Below are 17,679 nucleotides of genomic sequence, written 5' to 3' on the forward strand. Positions count from 1 at the left end.
TGCTTCTGTACTTACCTGTTCATGTCAACAGGCAGACATTCAGTTGTAGATAAAGATTTTGCAAATAAGCTGGGGTTTTTTTCCTCACTAGGAAAACATAATTTTTTAGTGGGGAAAAAATACTTTTTCCCTTTTTCTGAGTTTTCCCCTTCCTCTATTGCTTGTTGAAAGCTTGTGATCTGATACTCTCTTTGGTAATCTCACTCTGAAATCCACAACATTTGGTTAAATAGACACTTTGATGTCTCCAGTCTTTGCTTGTATTTGCTGGATAGATTTATTTATTATTGTTCTCCTGTTCTGGAAGCTTTTGTGTTTGATTTCAGCAGTGATGAACCCATTCCAGGTTATCTTGTCTGTCTCACTGACTGAGGCAGAAAAGCACCTATGAGAATTTATGGGTTACAGAGGAAAAGGCACAGAAGTAAAAATTAATTAAATTCCAAGCAACAAAGAGCCACAGCTAAATTTTAGTAAATTCTACTTGTATCACAAGTGGTCTTAAAAGTTCAGCAGTGCAGGCTCAAAGGTGGTTTGCAGCCCTTGTGTACACCACTGTGTTTTGTGCATCGGTGTGTTGCGGTGGGAGGGGGTTCCCATCTGGGAGGAGACACTTCCTCTTACTCTGCACCTGAGAGTGCAATGTTTCCTCTTCATTTGTAGAAAAAAAATTTAAAAATTAAAAAAAAAAAAAAAAAGAGGCAGAAATTGTACTCTCATGCAGCAGAGACCATCTTTCCCTTTAATGAAGTCCACTTGATTTTGGGGTTTTGGCACAGGTTAGCCACTGGGCAGAAAGGGTACAGATTGCCAGCTTGCACTTCCCCAAAGCCAGAACACTTCAGTGTCTGTGTTTTGGTCCTGTTCCCAAGCACGGGCATCCCTGTTGGAGCCCTGTTCCGTGCGCGGTGTGAGTGCTGTGCAGAGCAGACCTGTAGATAGCAGCAGTGCTCTGGTGCTTGCAGCTCAGCCCGAGTGCTGCTGGCCACACAGCACCCCCAAAAGACAGTTTGGCTCTCTACTCATCCCCCAATAGCTGTCAGCTAAACACCAAAGTGGGATTCAATTAAAAAAAAACAACAATCTCTTCAAGCTTTTCTTGAATAACTGCACCATCTCGCAGGAAACAAACGCCAAACCCCTACTGTTTTCAGTTTAGGTCATGAAAAACAGAAGAACAAAATGACAAAGTGACAAAATGGGGAGGGTCAATAATGATCTATACATGTGCAATTATTCCTTGTGTTGTTTCACACTAGAGTTATTCCAGAATGCCGTATTTACCAGCAGACTTCAAAACCCAGTGAGTGCTTTACAATACAGCCACCAGGTCTCTCAGTCCATCAGGTGTTTGCTTTTGTGATAGTGGTTTTGGAGACCTTGTGTTCTGTTCAGGCAGAAATTGTGGGACTGCTAGGTGAGCTTATATCACATGTCCTGCAAGTGGTCAGGTCCCAGGATCATGATGGTTCTTTCAGATTTTTGAGTTTTTATGCAGCAATTGTTTAAAACTGTTTGAAAGTTTTAATTTTTTTTTTTTCAGGTAGCTGTAATTTCGTACTTTAAGATATACTAAATTAATAAAGGAGAATTTAACTTAGGCATATGACTAATAAATAGATATGATTGCTGCAAAAGCGTAATTAAATATCTCCAGTTACTTGATAGAACGTGGCAGGAAATAATTGAGAATTTAATTTTTTTCCTTTTACTATTCCACCTTCTAATAACCTGAATAGATTATAGGTAACTATGAACCATCCAAGCAAAGATGGTCAGTCACAAAGACAGTGCTTTCACCCAAATGAAAGTTAAAAACCCCCAGAAACATCACAAACCCACTGTTAACATGATTGGGATGAGGGGCAGGTTGGGATGGAGCACAGTGGGCACCTGCAGAGCACAGGTGTCCTACACAACAGGGAGTTGGCCATTGATTTATTCCTTTTAAGATGACTGCATCTGATAATTTTGCAGTGCCCAAGACATCTAATCCCTATTACACTCCGGTAAGACCCCAAGGGATTCTGTGAAACCCTCTAAAGCAGCTACAGAAATCTTTCCGCTGTATTCAAACATAGGATGCACACTAACATCATCTTCTGAAATTAACCTGATTCTTCCCTTCTGAATATGGCACAGATTGTCTTGGAATGTTTATTGGAAACAATTGTTATGCTGGAAAACACTTCAGATACTGGATATCAGCATAGTGATGAGTTTACTTTGTGGATTTTGAGGCACCTAAGGCATGTTTATTCAATGTGTTTCAAAAGTCCACACTCGGCACATTTCCAGAACATGCCAGCTAGCCCTGTGTTGGCTGCAATCTATTCAGACAGGAAACACAGAACAGTGGTGAGAAAAGGAATTTGAAATTACCCAGGTCCCCTAGGTACCCTAGGGGAAAATGGCTTGAAGACAGATTGTGCAAAAGGAAGGGCTGTTCTTGCCCCATTTTCTCCACAGTTTAGGAGAGGCAGGGCTTCTATAGCTAAAGATCACAGTGGTTGTGTTGCTCTCAGGGTTCATTCCCCAGACTTGGATTAGGAACACGTCTCCACCTAGGCACGAGGTGCAACAGCCATGCCCTCCCAAGCCTTTGTGGAGTTTCCTGCTCAGCCATGTCACAAAGGAATATGATTATGTGTGGGATCCCATAGATATTAATTTAATAATTCAGCTTTATAAGTCTGTTAACTCTGCCCTTAGTAAAAAAAACTAGCATTCTTTGTACTCTTCATGATGTGACTTTTGGGACCAAACATAGTTATGATTTCTAACATCATGCACTTTCTCCTCTTGTTTGCTCTAGGAAATTCAGCTACTCCTCTAGGGCTAAGTGCAGGAGGATGGGTTTGTTTTTTTTTTTTCTGGTTTCTGAACTTAAACAGGGACACAGAAATAAGTACAGGAAGTTTCCCTTGATGCTTACTAAATTTTTCCCTAGCCCTTGATTGCTGTGTGCATAATCAGGAGCTGGAGCATGTATATTTTGAGATGATGGTGGGAGATTAAATGCCTCTAGCTAGAACAGCTGTGTTATTGCACGTGGTTTGGTTTTCACAGTTTCAATAATGTGGATAATGATGTGAAGATTATGTGTTTCCACTTTCAGTTCTACAAGGAAAACTTTCTAGGAACTTTGTCAATCCACTCTTTAATGTCCATGTGCGCTTGAAGCCTTCAACACTTTTTCATGTCCTCTTAGACACAGCCAAAGTCTCTTTAAAACTTCCCACTTTAGAGCAGTGTCATGCTCTCTGAATGTTGTGCAAATGTTTTTCCTGTCCAGCCAAACCCCAAGAAATAAACCCAAATACCTAGAAATGATCTTTAAATTAGAAAATGTGGGTGTCAGCAGCTGTTAATGGCAGCACACGTGAGGAGGTGGGGGAGAGCAGCTCTTGTTGCCAAAGGCCAGGGTGAGGGGCAAGGTTGGACAAAGGCAGCTCTTCTTGTGGGGCACGTGGTGCCTTGAGCCAAGTGACCTGCTGGTGGTTCAGCCTCTTTCCAAGAGGAATCAGACCTGGCTGGCAAGCCTGTGCTCCGAGATTACCCAGTAATTAAAGCTGTAGAGAGGAGGAGCCTCTCCAGACTCCAGGAGGGGAGCACCTTCAGGGCTGGAGACCTGAATGTCCCCATAACTCTGTCCTGCAGCAGAGCCCAGGGTGTCAGCTCCACCTCTGTTCTGGCTGCCAGCTCCTCACAGATGGCATTGCAGCACCCATGGTCGAGCCTCAGGCAGAGACTGCACCCAGAGCAAGACTGACCCCACACACCAGTGTCCACCATACACAAAAAGTGACGGAGATGCAGCATATGATACTAGGCTTTGGTAAAAGTCTCATGGAAAGCTAGGCTTAGGTAAAAGTGTAATAAAATACAAAATGAAACTGTTTAAACTAAAGATGGGGTAAGGGAAAAAAAGGCTGAGAACAGTCTGACTTGCTGTTTCAAAAATCTGTTGAGTGCTCTTATTACAGCTCAAAAATTGGGATTTTTTTCATTTTTGCTTTTTGCAACTTCAAAGTTTATGTTAAAATAATATAAAATAAATAAATTATATCTATTGTAAATAACATATATTATAAATACAATAACACATAACAATAATAATATAATACAAATATATCTGTGCACTATCAAACTTGATAGCCCTGTCATCTTATGGAACTGTTTATGGATACAGGGACAAGCTTTAGGAGTAATACCAAGACCTGAGTAGAAAGGAGCTCAGAAGACAAGATTATTTTACCCAAACAAAATTATTTTACATCAGTAGCTCTGAAAACGTTTGAATGTTGCATCATTTTGCATTTTATGGTTCTGCTGATGCATAAAGCAGGATACTGAGAATCTCGGTCAAAATGAGGATGCAGCTTGCTTTCTGAGAGCAATGATTGCAATTATGGTGCCTTTTCCTTGCAGAGGGAGCATGGGTTAATATGTTAACATTATGTGAGAATACATGTCAGGGTTATCCCAGAAGACATCTTGCTGGAATTACAGATGCCAGGCATTTTTCAGTGCCTCGCCAAAAGCACAGTTCACTGCCAGTTGGTAATTTAAAGATGTATATGCCTTGTGACAGATCATTTTGTTTTTCTAAAATGAATGAGAGCCTAACCTCAGAAAGGATGCAGGAGCTTTATAACTAATATTTTGTGGACCCCAACTGGTCTAATGGGTGTTCAATGCACTGCAAATGCCTGGTATGGCTGGCTGCTTCTCCTACCAGCACATGGCATCAATGACCATTTGCAAGCCAGCAGCAGCTTCATCTTCCATTCCATTCCATGTTCAGACATTTCAGTGACTTTAAAAACCAGCACTCTGTCACATTAACACCTAAGAGCAGTCTCCTGGCAGAGTCCAGGTTTTAAACAGAGATCCTCTCCAGAAGCCTGGCCGCTCTTACCTGAGATGTCCATCTGGCGTACTTGCAGGCATGATCTTTGCGTGCCCATTTCGGGGCAATTGCAGTGGATCTCTCCTGCAACAGTGGCAGAGATTGTGCACCTTGCTGTGCCCAGCACATTCTCCCTGCTCAAGGGGATGAGAGCATGTCTTCTGCTGGTTTTGGTAAGGGGAAAGCCGAGCTGGGGTCACCTATGAAGGATTGTGTGAAGAGAGGAGAGGGCAGTGGATGCAGGCAACCATGCCATGCTTTCCTGCAGAGCCTTCAAAAAGCACCAGGACTGTTGTTTTTCTTGTATTTAAACTGCAGATATTGTCTTTTTTTTTTTTTTTCCCCCAAGGAGAGTGCATTTGGCCAAGTAGCACAGTAGGGGGTATTAAAAAAATCCCTCCTGACCACGATGCTTCCCTTCCCTATAGCTATTTCTTGTACCATGGACCACAACAGCTGCACTGGGCAGCCACGTGACACACAGGGCTGGCCTGTGCCAGCATTTCAGCCCGTCAAGCCCTCTTATTTATACTGCGACTTTCATAGCAGCAACCTCACCCCACTTCACGTGTTATAATTAGACCTTGAAAACCGGTTCAGATAAACATAACTTAAACGTTAAAAATCTCCAAACTGATTGACATGAACAAGTCAAGTAGTGAGGGGCTGGGGAGTGTGCTCAGATGTGTCTTTGTCACCGTGATTTTGGCAGAGTAGGCGGGCTCTGGTTTGAATGAAGTACAGCTTTCAGGTAGTGGTCTTTGGTTCTGTTACCTTAGAGCAGAGCAGGGTGCACTCATGTTTAACTGCTGTAAAGTTGATATAGCTCAGGCCTTGTCAACACTGTGGGTGTGCTCCAAGTCCAGCCACTGATCTAATTTCACTGCAGATAGGCGAAACGAATCAAAGGACAGTTGTGTCCTGCGGTACCGGTGCCTGAGACGCAAGCTGTAATTGAACAAAGAGAGGGTTTTTGGATGACCCAAGGATGAACCAGTGAGGATTTTTCTGGGTTAAGATGAAGAATTAAGGAAATTGGGATTTGAGACGCAAACTTGATACTGTAAAGAAAATGGAGGAGCCTCTTAGAAACACGGGGCTTTTATTGTTATTATGGCCTGATTTGGTTTCAGGGGGTTAAGAATCTCCTCTTTGAACTCAGAAATTGAATTTGCATGTTTATTCAGTGCATGAGTCAGCTTTCCTCCTCAGTTCTGACAGACTGTAGGTTTTAATACCTGGAACCAGAATTTGGGACCTCTTGTAGGCCACCTTTATTTCTTGACATTTCTCCAGTTTTTACATGTAGGGCATGTCATGGGTGGAGGGGGACTGGTCTATGAGTGAGCTCACAGGAAATCCCAAGTTTGAAACATGAAATTCATAAGGTGCTAGCTCTCTACATCATTATTTTTATAAACATTAAAATTTAATTAACTTCTTTCTTTCTTTGAAAGGATTTGATAGTCCAGGAGTCTGTTTGCCAGAGCTGGAATAAAATCAAAACCCCATGGTCTGTAATCTATTATGAAGTGTAATTATGCATAAGGGTCAAAGCCCCCGACTTACATCCAGGAAATTTCAGTTATTTAAACTACATTTCTTGTCTATAATAACCCAGATCTTTGCAGCCTTAAAAAAAAACATAGTGCTGGCCAAAGTATATACGCTATACCCACAGAAAGCATTTTACTAACTGGTGTAAAAATTAAATATTGCACAAATACAAAAAGCACAAGGGCTTCATGTATAAATCAGGCTTTCCTGTAATATTTTTGCAGGGGTCACAGGATCCCCCCTAATCATCCTCACAGTCCTGAGGACCAGATAAAACAGGTAAACATCCACCAAAGCAAAGAGGCTTTACTGTAGAGCTGCAGGCGCCTGCAGCACTTCCCCACATGCATGCTGCTGTTTTATTTGAAACACAGAAATGTGCCACCCGAAGGTTTCACAGCATGTGCCAGTGTCAGACAGAGATCTGTGAGCTTTTGTGCTCCTGGCATGGCTCCAAATTGGTCACAGAATAGCACCAAGTATTGGAGATACTTAGCTAGAAGCCCAGATGGGCTGCGAGGCTCAGTAAGACCAAGCAACCTGTACCACAGCCAGGAGCAGAGCACAGGTGCTTTTACAAGCAAATCCCTTTCTTTCTGTATCACTAATGAAAGTTTGAAAGTCATTGTCTTCTGGGATGGAAAAGGCATGGCAGAGAAAAGCAATGATAAGATTGAAACTATTTTTAAGCTGCAAAAATGAAGTTCAGTTGTTCGGGAAATGCTGCTGAAATTCAAGGTTGGTTTAGTACAGGTTTAATAGCAGTCCTGAGGCTGACCAAAATAAACTGAAACTCTGTAGATGAAAAGTTCATTGAACAAAACCATCCAGTATAAAAAATGCTTGTTCAATGTAGAGATCTCAGAATATAGCAAAATGTTTATCTGCTTGAGTTAGTGAACATTGTTTTGACTTCAGTCCAAGTCGTGTCAGAGTGTTTCTGGCAAGGCTGCAGACACTGACTTGATAGCAATTGAGCTGGATGTAGCAAAGCTCCAAGAAGCTGAACAGCAGTTATTCTCTGTTTTGTAAGTGATAAAAATCCAATTTAAATAACAGGTGCATGTTCATAATCATGTTCATCAAAGGGGAGCTGCACACCCAGCATACCTTGGAGATGTCTCACCAGTGCACAAATAGGGATCTTAATCAGCATCTCCAGACAAAAAAAAAAAGCAAACTGTGGAGTCAGGTGTGAGGGTGAAGGTGGGGGCAGTCTGGTTGATGCCAAGAATTAAAATGTCACTTTGATTCTTCATCTGCTATCATGGTTACAAGAAATAACTTAGGCAGCAGCAGCTCCCATTAGCACTTTGAAAAATGAGCTTTTGCTTGTTTGGGATTCAAGGTGAAAACTGCTTTTTGGATTTTTAAGTGGCAGGTTCTGTTCACATTTCTGGGCTACTTCACATTGTGGGAAGGTTCAGCTGGCTGTTCTCTGCCACCAGCATGTAGTTAAGTACTCTATGCTTCCTTTAAATACAGATCCTCCTTGCAAGTTAAACAGCTTGATGCCAGAACACCCCTTATTTTTTGTCCTCCTATTTTGCTTTAACATTTGAAAATTATAGAAATATAATACATTGAAGCAGAGCTGTTTCAGGGATGTCCAAGCATAAACACACAATCACACTGGTGATTATGGTGATAATCACACAATCACAGCAGCAGCAGGGGAGGAAAGGGGAGATCTTATCCAAGAGGAGCTGGCACATAACTGGTACTGTGGGTCTTTCAGGCCCTTCAGACTGATACAGGAGCAGATGGTTATCTACAGGAGCACACACTGCAAGGAAATAAAGGCTGCAGCAGATCTTCCATGATCAAACCCCGTGGCTTCAGGGGGCCCTCATCCTGTCAGGTTGATAAATAAATCTTTCTTAATACAGATGTTTATCTTGCAAAAAAAGCGGCATCCACAGCAAGGTTGCTGTGGAAATTGCCTCTGAAGCCTGCTGCAAAACTGGGGAAAAGATGTTTAGGACTAGAGATATTTTAGAAGGATATCCTGTGCTTGCAAAATATTATTGAGTATACATTGCAATCAAGCCAAGGCAAGGCAAGCTGGTGCCTTACTCAGAGAAGTGGGTTAAGAAGGTATCTGTCACAGAGCTCTTCCCAAAAGCCCTCCCAGTGATTGTACACAGACAGGCAAGGGTCTCACATAAAGCTGGACTTGGTTTAGACTGCCTTGGTGATCTACTAAAGAGCTTGAAGTGACAAATTACCAGGGAGAGAGAGTCCTTAGCCAGGCTTTTAATTGAATCAAGCCAGGACAGATGGAAAAATGCTGTTCACAGGAGGTAATGTCCATGTACTCTTCTGAATGCAAAGAGGTGAGTAGTAATTTTAGTGTTTTCCTGCAACATCAAAGTGGAATATTTCTTTTGCAAAGGCAGAAATAGCTCAAATCAGTCAAATGGTAATAATTCCATAAGCCATAGGTGAGTTTTGCACTGTAAGTGCAGTGCATGCACTCCTCCATTTTCACTGCTGCAGGCAGAGAGGGGCTTCCAAATCTGATCTCGCTCACCCAGTCTGATCTTACTCTCAAGAACAGCTCATTCCAGCCTTTCCATCTGTACAAGAGGCTCTGAAGGCGTGACAAAAAGTAGTTGCTAATCATTTAATCTGTGCACCAGGGTGCTGCTGACAAGTCCAGCTCCCTGCAGAGCAGCTGAGTCCAAAAAGAAACACTTCTTCTGGGAGTTGCAGCAAGTGGGTAGGCTGCTGTGGCAGTCACGTTCCTTCAGAAGAAAATACAGTATCTTGAGTGGAAAAAATAGAGCAAAGTGCCCTTCCTTCTCTAGCAAGGAGGTGTACTCAAGTATTGTTAGAGTGGACGGGCTCCCATATGCCAGCTACGTGCTTGCAAACACCTGCGGCAAATCCCTTGTTTGTGTGAGGGATTCTTCCCCACCTATGTGTTATTTCAAAGGTTTCCTTTGAGAATATAGAATTGTAATTTATTTATAGAGCAGAAAGAAATAAACAGAAAGAAATATGTGCAAAGCTCATCTTTCAAATTCTCACTGATTTTACAGCAGAAAGTCTGCTGTTCAGACAGTTGAAAATACTTGTCTTTAATATGTGTTGGGAGGGAACTAAACATGTGACAGAGAGATGCACATCCAGAAGGTCTTGAACAACCATTTCCTTTTCTCTGCATTTCAACCTGTTTCTAGCTGTTGTCTTAAAAGCCCTATGACTGGATTTTTGAGGGAGAACATGAACCTCTTTCCTTTGAGCAGAGCTACAGGCCTTCTGAGGGAAGGTGCTTTCTGTACTTTCCCTTTGCATGGATTTCCCCAGCTGTAAGGCAGCGATGACAACTCTGACCTCATCTTTTGAGTGCTGCAAGCTGCCAGGAACGAGCCAAATCATCTCCTAAGAAGAAATAGTAACATGTTTACTTTATGTAGTAATGCAAAGTGCTGTGGTTGGAGACTCAAATGAAGAACCTTACGGGCTCAAGTAGAGTGAGAAAGAACTGTTGAAGGGGAGGGGAAAAAAGAAAGATCAGTTTTTCAATCTTCCCAACTTCTAATCCATGGCAACCTGCTGCTGAGGACAGCTGAGGGAGATGCACGTAATCAACACGTCTCTCAGCTGCCTTGGCCGCTCACCCTCCTTGCCCACTCTTTGGGCTTCCCTGGCTATTGCTGGCTCTGTATTTATACTGCACTCCCCAGATACTGCACTGGTGGCTGTGGTATAAATATTGCCAGACAGCAATCTGTCACGCCTGTCACTGTCCTGACAGGCCCCGGGATGGCACTAGTATGGCTTAGCAATGGGTTTCTGTGCTGGGAGAATTTTGAGCTGCTTTCTGACACCATGAATTCTCCCACTGCTGAGCTCCCACCTTGGGATTCAGTGCCTGCATGTACACTGAGGGAAGCCGGGACAACCTTGGGACAAACCTCTTTTGTTGCTGACAGCATTGTTTTGAGCTGTGCCATCATAGATGTGAGCTATAAGGCTTGCTGCTCCTATAGCAGTGAAGGAGACTACAAATCTTGATGGGCCAGCTAACATACTGTTAATTTTGGGCAGAACTGGCTCCTCTCCAAGTGGTACAGAGTGAGGCAGTCATGCTTCACCCACCTCTGCTTTTGCAAACAGGCACCTGAGCAGGGAAACCAGTCACAGGCATCCCTGGAGAGTGGTCACAGGCTTCTGGAGGTGTGATGATGGTCAAGAGCTCTCGGATCTCCTTTTTGGGGAGCATTAATCAGAAACGCAAATGGTCTACAAATGAATGAAGGCACGTGGTCTTTTGTGAGCAATCCTGAATATAATTTTAATATAGTCATATGAAATAAAATGTAAAGAGAGTGGACAGAGAGTAGAGACAGCAATGACAGCTTGCAGTTCCTGAGGGGTATGAGCATCCTGAAACCCTTTGAGGCAATACCTAAGGGTTCATCAATCGCTACTAAGTGATTGCTCTGAACCCCTCTCCTTCCACCTGGGATAGAGTTGCAGCTGTCCAGGTAATCCATAGAGGTGGCTCATCACCTAAATTAAAAGACCAGATTTAAATTTCTGCAATGTGAAATCTGAAGCCAGAAGAGTGGAAAAATGGAATTTTCCTTCTTGGCAGATTTGTCAGCCTTTTTCTGACAGCTACAGAGCTGACTATTATCTAGTCAGAGTATTTTGTTTGTTTTATGCTTTAATGAAGAGACGAACACAGGATTCCAGGTAGATGTACTCTTTGTGTAGTTGTCATATCACAGCATCCTTGCCTCATCCCAGCAGAAACAGAAAATAAAGGATGAATACTGCAGACCAAACAAATGTAACATGGCTGATGCTGTTCTTGACCTTGCACCTCGACCTCCAGGCTGCCTTGCTTTGGGCCACGGGAGATGAGTGGGAAGAATGAGAGGTTCAGAAGGTCACATCCATGTCTTGGGGATTAGCCAGGGACTTCTGGTTTGCCTGGTTGTACCAAGCTGTACCCCTACCTTTTCACTGAAGGCAGAATAAAAACTGCCTTTCAAGTCAAGCCACCATTAAGTCATTCATCAAAATCAAAGACTTTGAGCATTTCTGTGGCACTAGGAAAAGAATAATACCATGAGAGGATGTAAAGGAGTGCAGAAGTTATGAGGGCAAAAAACAGTCTTCCAAGCACACTTTTTTTCCTACCATTGTAACTTCATAACCAGCAAGCTCATGGTATTCTAAGTGTTTTTACCACTTGTACTAAAGCAGCAGTGAAGGAGAAAAAATTGTTACCAAAAGAAAAATGCAGGCAATCTCATACCTTTTATGAAACTAAGCATCAGAACAATCTTTTGTTCCTAGTTACTTTAGAGCAGATAAAATATACCTAATTCTGAACTATTGGGTAGGAAGATTATGCACGTTTGATATATGCTGTGAGAAACCACTGAGGAAAAGAATCCTTTGATATACCACATGGAGAAAGAGCCTTTAAATCACTGAAGCTTTCTGTGTTGAGGGGTGGAAATGATGCCCTGGACAAGTGTTTCCATAATGCCAGCAGAGGAAAGATGGATGAGAGTAGCCCCAGGCACTGAAGCAGCATAACAACACACTTGGGGGACTTGGGTGCTGAAAGCAGTTTGTGAACTCTTGGGAAACATGAGAGCAAAGGAAAGCCCAGATGTTTTCTTGCAGCACAGGACATGCACCATCAAACTTGCAGACAAATGTTCAAGGAGCCAGAGAAGCTACCAAAAGACTAATGAGAGGGTAGATAAGAACTATCTACAGGGTAGAAGTAATGAAGAAGGAAAGATGGAAGAAAGAAACAACCTGGAGTGGAGAGGTGAGAGGCAGGTAATAAAAGAGAAAGCCCAGAGCCTCATTGTTGGTTGTAGTTGTTGTAGTCCTAGCAATTACTTTTTGCAGACTGTATTTAAATAGGTTACAGTACCTGTGGGTCATGGTATAAACAGCTGCTCCTCCTCAAAGCTAATATCATTGAGGAGAAATAAAAAAGGGAATTTGTAAACAAATGTCAGTCTCAGGGATCCTAATACAACCTATAGGTTAAGAATATCTGATGGATTTGCTCCTGAGTTTAAGTAGGGAATTGTATTACTGTTTTAAGAATGGTGGTAGGAAATACATATTTTCATTAGAATGAGAATTAAAATCTTAATCTTTGGCTGAATTAAAATTATATATTTCATTAACCATAACACTAATTGTCTCTGGATCATATACAATCTGTGGTAGAGGAACTGAGGTTCCATTGCTATCTGTAGCTCCCAAAATGATGTAGTATACCAAAGTCCCTGTGATGCATTAATGTGTGTGTACCCAGGAGGAGGGAAACACCAGCAGGCAGGAGCTGGAGAAAGCTGTGTGAGCAAGAAGCAGGCATACCAGCCTACCTGTAAAGTGCTGCCTGGGTGCTGGGCAGGAGGTAGGCTGGTGGATATTTGGAACAGGAGAATTTGCTGGTTTTATAGTTTTGTGTCCAAGATGGACCATGCTTTGGAAAACACAGGAACTATACACTGCTGGCACTGTTGGGAAGCAGGACAGGGATGGCATTTGCTGGACACATTGCCACCATTCTCCATCTCATGCTGCAGAAGAGGCTGTTTGGGAGAACAGACAGAGGGAAGTGACCCTCTTGCTTTTCTCGGTGCCAAAGCACTAATGGCTTATCCCCGTTATTTTATGGGCTGCACTCAAAGGACAAGGGATTTCAGAAATGTGCAACTCCATCAGGAGCAGGCTCAGGAGACCGCTGAGAGCTGTGAAGTGACTGAGACACAGGCAGAAGACGAGAGGCGTATGATAGCAGGGGACAAGCTGGGGAGATCCTGCTCAGCGCTCCTCATCCTGAGCATCCCCCATGCTGGAGAATTTCTTCCCAGGGCATGTGATGATGCACAGCAGCACCTCATCCTTGCCCTTCAAGGAGAGAGGAAGGCCTGGTGTCTGGAGGAACTGGCTCTCTCTGCAGGTCTTTTCATGCCAATAGCTGCCAGGTCTGTGTGCCTATCCTCCCGGGCTGCTGGGCTCCCCAGGGATGTGGGAGTACCCCAGTACCCCTGTGGTACTTGGGGAACACACAGTGCCTTCCTCAGAGCTTGGGCTGTCAAGAGGAGTGCAGCAATGTCAGCCTCCAGGGCCTGTCTGCCCTGTGGGGATATTTCTGTTTGCGTGAACCCATGAACGGAAGGGTAATGTTGTTAAATGTTGGCATATAAACAAGCATATAAAAATATTAGGGGAAAAATAAAGTCAGAACAGCCTGTGGAAATCATCCAGTCCAACTTCCATCCATAGATCTGTTGCCCACTCTCTGTGCACCAATCAAGGGCACTTGCACGAGGTTTTAAAAAGTTTTTGTCAGTGCAGTAATTGCATCATAGTTATCTCATTATGTATCCATAAAAAGTGAGGATAATGATTGAAATTCAGAGGGAAAAAAGACAAAATGACATCAGAACTCTTAACTCTTAATCCCCCAGCATTAACATCAGAGTTAAACCACAGCTAGGAATCTAGAATGTTACCCACTGATATGTATGGGTTTGCATCTGTTCTTTTGGTTAAGTATTCAAAATAAGTTATGTATTCAAAATCATTTATGTAGTCAGAAACCATATGGCCTTAGTGAATTAAGTAGTGCTTGCTCACACTGGGTTTGATGATTTAATTTTCAAAAAAGTGAAGAGGATGTAGAAAAATGCTAATTTTGGGTGACAATAGTGAAAGCATAATTTCAGAACCATGCACCATGAATGGTATGGTTATTTTCAGAAAGAACTGAGAGTCAAGCAGCCTTTTAGGCCTGGACGTGTGAGACAATGGATAACCATTGTACTGGTACTGACAGTACTGTCAATACCATACGACACAAGAAGAACAAGAAAATTTTAAGGAAGTCTTTCAGAAAGTTCCTTCTTTTGACATAACCCTCCCCGTTCATATACAAGTAGATTCACACATCCTTTTCTAAGACTCATGTGTCTGCTCTGTAGCACTAGCTTTGCTGATGATGTAGGAGTTGTTTGGGGGTATTTATGACTTAAAGAAGTGTGGGTTAATTTTTATGATTAAAAAGACAGAAGTGTGGGATAGAAGGGTGTCAAGGAGTAGAGGGCTGCAACTCTGCTCCTCAGAGTCTCTCTTCCCTGCCCAACACCTCCATCCCAGGGAGTATTTTATTTCCTGAGAAAGCAGGTCGTTTTAGATGTAAGTTAAAGTTTAGATACCTTGCTGTGTAGCAAGGAAAACCATAACCTTGGATTTGGGTAGCTGGCCATTTAAAAAAGCATCGTAGTTAACTCTGTGATGGTGTCAGCAGGTAGCTCTTACTGATATGTGACATAACTGGTTGTGGTTTCTTCCTGGACGGATATCTGCTCCTAAAAATAAATGTGACACAGTTTGTGTTTTTAGCAAGATGGCACAAATACTTTTCTAATTACTCTGTTGACTAGAAAACAATTGCACTTCATCCTCTGATGAGTCCTGGCACCTGCTGCCTCCTGAAGTTTATTTGCAGCATGAATCATCATCAGCGGGGCCTTGAAGTGCCATCAGTCCATTTTAGGCTCTGAAGACCTGGAACACATGAAGACCTGGCCTTTTATGGACTCCACCTGGAAGCCCATCTTCTGCTGTGGCATCTGAATCTTTCTTCTGTTCCTCGTCCTGTGTCCCTCCTGTGGGAAGGGCCTGTAACCTGCATATCCCAACGATGGAGTTCATGCTGCTGTGGCTGCCGTTTCTGGTCACTCCAGGGAAGTGGGGGCTCTGTTTGGGTCCACCAATCCAAGTGCTGAGGACCTCAGTTTCCAGATTGTCATCTCACTGTGCAGAAGCCAAGCCCCAAGCAATCCTTGCCACCCTGTGGCCTGTAGAGGAAATGAATGAAATGCAATGACATCCATAAACTATAGGAGCAGTGAAAGGGATATTTCTGTACAAAGACATATAAGCTTTTCTCATCAAAAATGGGGTCAAAGCTGCTCTGCTCTGTTCCTTTCAGAGAGAACTTTGATGTGTTACATTTTTCTCCAAATTGCTAGTGGCTTTATAGCCATAATCTCTTCAATTATTTCTGCATGTATTTCGCCAAATTCAGAAATTATTTACAGCCTAGAGATACAAGGACCATAAATGTCTCTACCTCAGAGCTGCAGAAACTCGATACTTTTAAATGCCCTTGGATACTAACAGTGCTGTGCAGTGGGCACGGGCTGTTATTGTAGTAGCATTTACTCAGCTAGGGGCATGCTGAGGGGCGTGCTAAGAAATATATTGGTCCCTTAGAAGAGGGAGTGGAAGGCAAGTCATAATGGGGCATGGTTTCCCAGGCCACAGGGAGGAAAACTGCATGGACTCCATGTCTCTGTGTGCCTGACTGAGGCTGTTTGCACTGGCAGTAAATTCCGAGTTTCCAGTGAGTGAAGAGCACACGTGCAAGGGCGCAGGGTGTCGAGGTGCCAGAGTTAACATCAGGTAAGCTGGCTCTGGAGTCAGCAGCAATGCAGGCACCGCACCCGAGCACTGTGCAGGAGGGAGCTGCCTCAGCTGAAGGCACCTGGTCACAGCAGGATACAGTCCTTGTCCCTGGGGTCTGTGCTGCTCCACAGCAAGGTCACAAGGTGCGGGAATGTGTAAGGATGGGGGACACACTCATCCTGAGCTGCCCTGCACGGAGTGGGCACGTTCTGGGTGTCCTTGTGCACCTCTTGCCATGCACGCTGCTCCCGTGTGCCAGAGCCTCTCAAATAGCTCCTGAGAGCTGCACAGCCACCCCCACGCTCCTGCACTAAGACAGGACAGCTGCAACTGATCTCTCTTCCCCTTTGCCACCTACTTCAGCCAGGCACGGCTGGCAAGGATTTAGCTTTCCTTAAAATTCCCAAATGTCTTCTACCCTGAATGAACATGACCCATGCAGAGCTTGATTAGACCATCTACCGCCCACAGCATTTCAATATGATTGACTTGGACCCCGAGGGCTTTAAACCTGCTCTTCCTGACCTGGATTAGAGCTGCTAAAATATGGGCACAACAGATGTCTCTTCTGTCCCACAGGTGCCAGTCTGCCCCTTAGGTGCCCCTAAATGCATCTCCCTTGTTGCTGCTTAGCAGGGGACTCTGCAAGGTCCCTGCAGACCCTGGCCCCATCCAGGAGAATGCCAGGTGTTAGCTTGTTTAAAACGTGGTTGCATCGTGCAGTATTGCAATAATTTGCCTGTAAGAGGCAAACATCTAAACTGAACATAAGCCAAAAATTACAGCTGGGAGACAAGAAGATGTTGGAAAAATCCACAACAACCTGAATTTTTCTGGGACTTTCCATGAGATTGTCAGATCAGCTTGAAAAAGTTCAAATAAAGCAAGTTCCCATCCGTACCCCGCAAAAGCAAAGGCAGCTCAGCTTTGCATCATTCTAGGCAAAAGTAGTCAAGAATTTTGGGCAGAGGTCACTTCTAACCCCTCAGTGGGAAGCTGTGCCTTCTGTCTCTTTGTACCACTTGGAACGTTTTAAGGCAACAAGGACTGTAATTTAGGCCGAGCACAGCGGAAGGATGGCGACCACCTGATGAAGGCTATTGAAGCCTCACTGGGACCTTCTGGACAGAAACTTTTCATTGCCTCTCCTCTGTGCCACTGCCCAAGCAGACCACGCAAAGGACCCAAGCACAGCCTTGTTCTGGGCTGCCTTCAAGTGCAGGAGGTGAATTGTGTCAGGATGCCAGTGAAGTTGGCTGCTTCTGGCTCAGGCTCTGTGAATGTCTAATGAAGGTCAGAGTATTCTCCCTGATGGTTATCCATGCTGCTCGTCAGATGTAACAAGAGATGTGTGACAGCACAGGCTCTGTTCTGCTCACCAGGCTAAAGTGAGAGCAGGGAAGGTATTGTGGCAGATATTTCCTCCCATCTGGCAGCTCTGAGAGCGCGCTCTGTATGGAGAGCTCACTTTCCATATGGAAAGGTCAAATGAACTTCGCACTTACTAAATTTTATTAGCCAATTTTTGACATCCTTCCTGATGGCTCTACCACATGGTTAGCTTGAGCTCTTCATCCTTCATTAACAGTGATAATGATGATAATTTTTACGCTTAGCTCCCAGTCCCTACAAAAAAGCCTTGACCATGGGGATGCCTGAGAGCTGCTCAGCCTGCACTACCTATGCTTTTGTGCAGACATGGTGCATTCACTTACCCTGCAGATTAAAGCACTCTGAAATAA

Source organism: Motacilla alba, chromosome 4 (assembly GCF_015832195.1).
Source record: "Motacilla alba alba isolate MOTALB_02 chromosome 4, Motacilla_alba_V1.0_pri, whole genome shotgun sequence".
Lineage (NCBI taxonomy): Eukaryota > Metazoa > Chordata > Aves > Passeriformes > Motacillidae > Motacilla > Motacilla alba.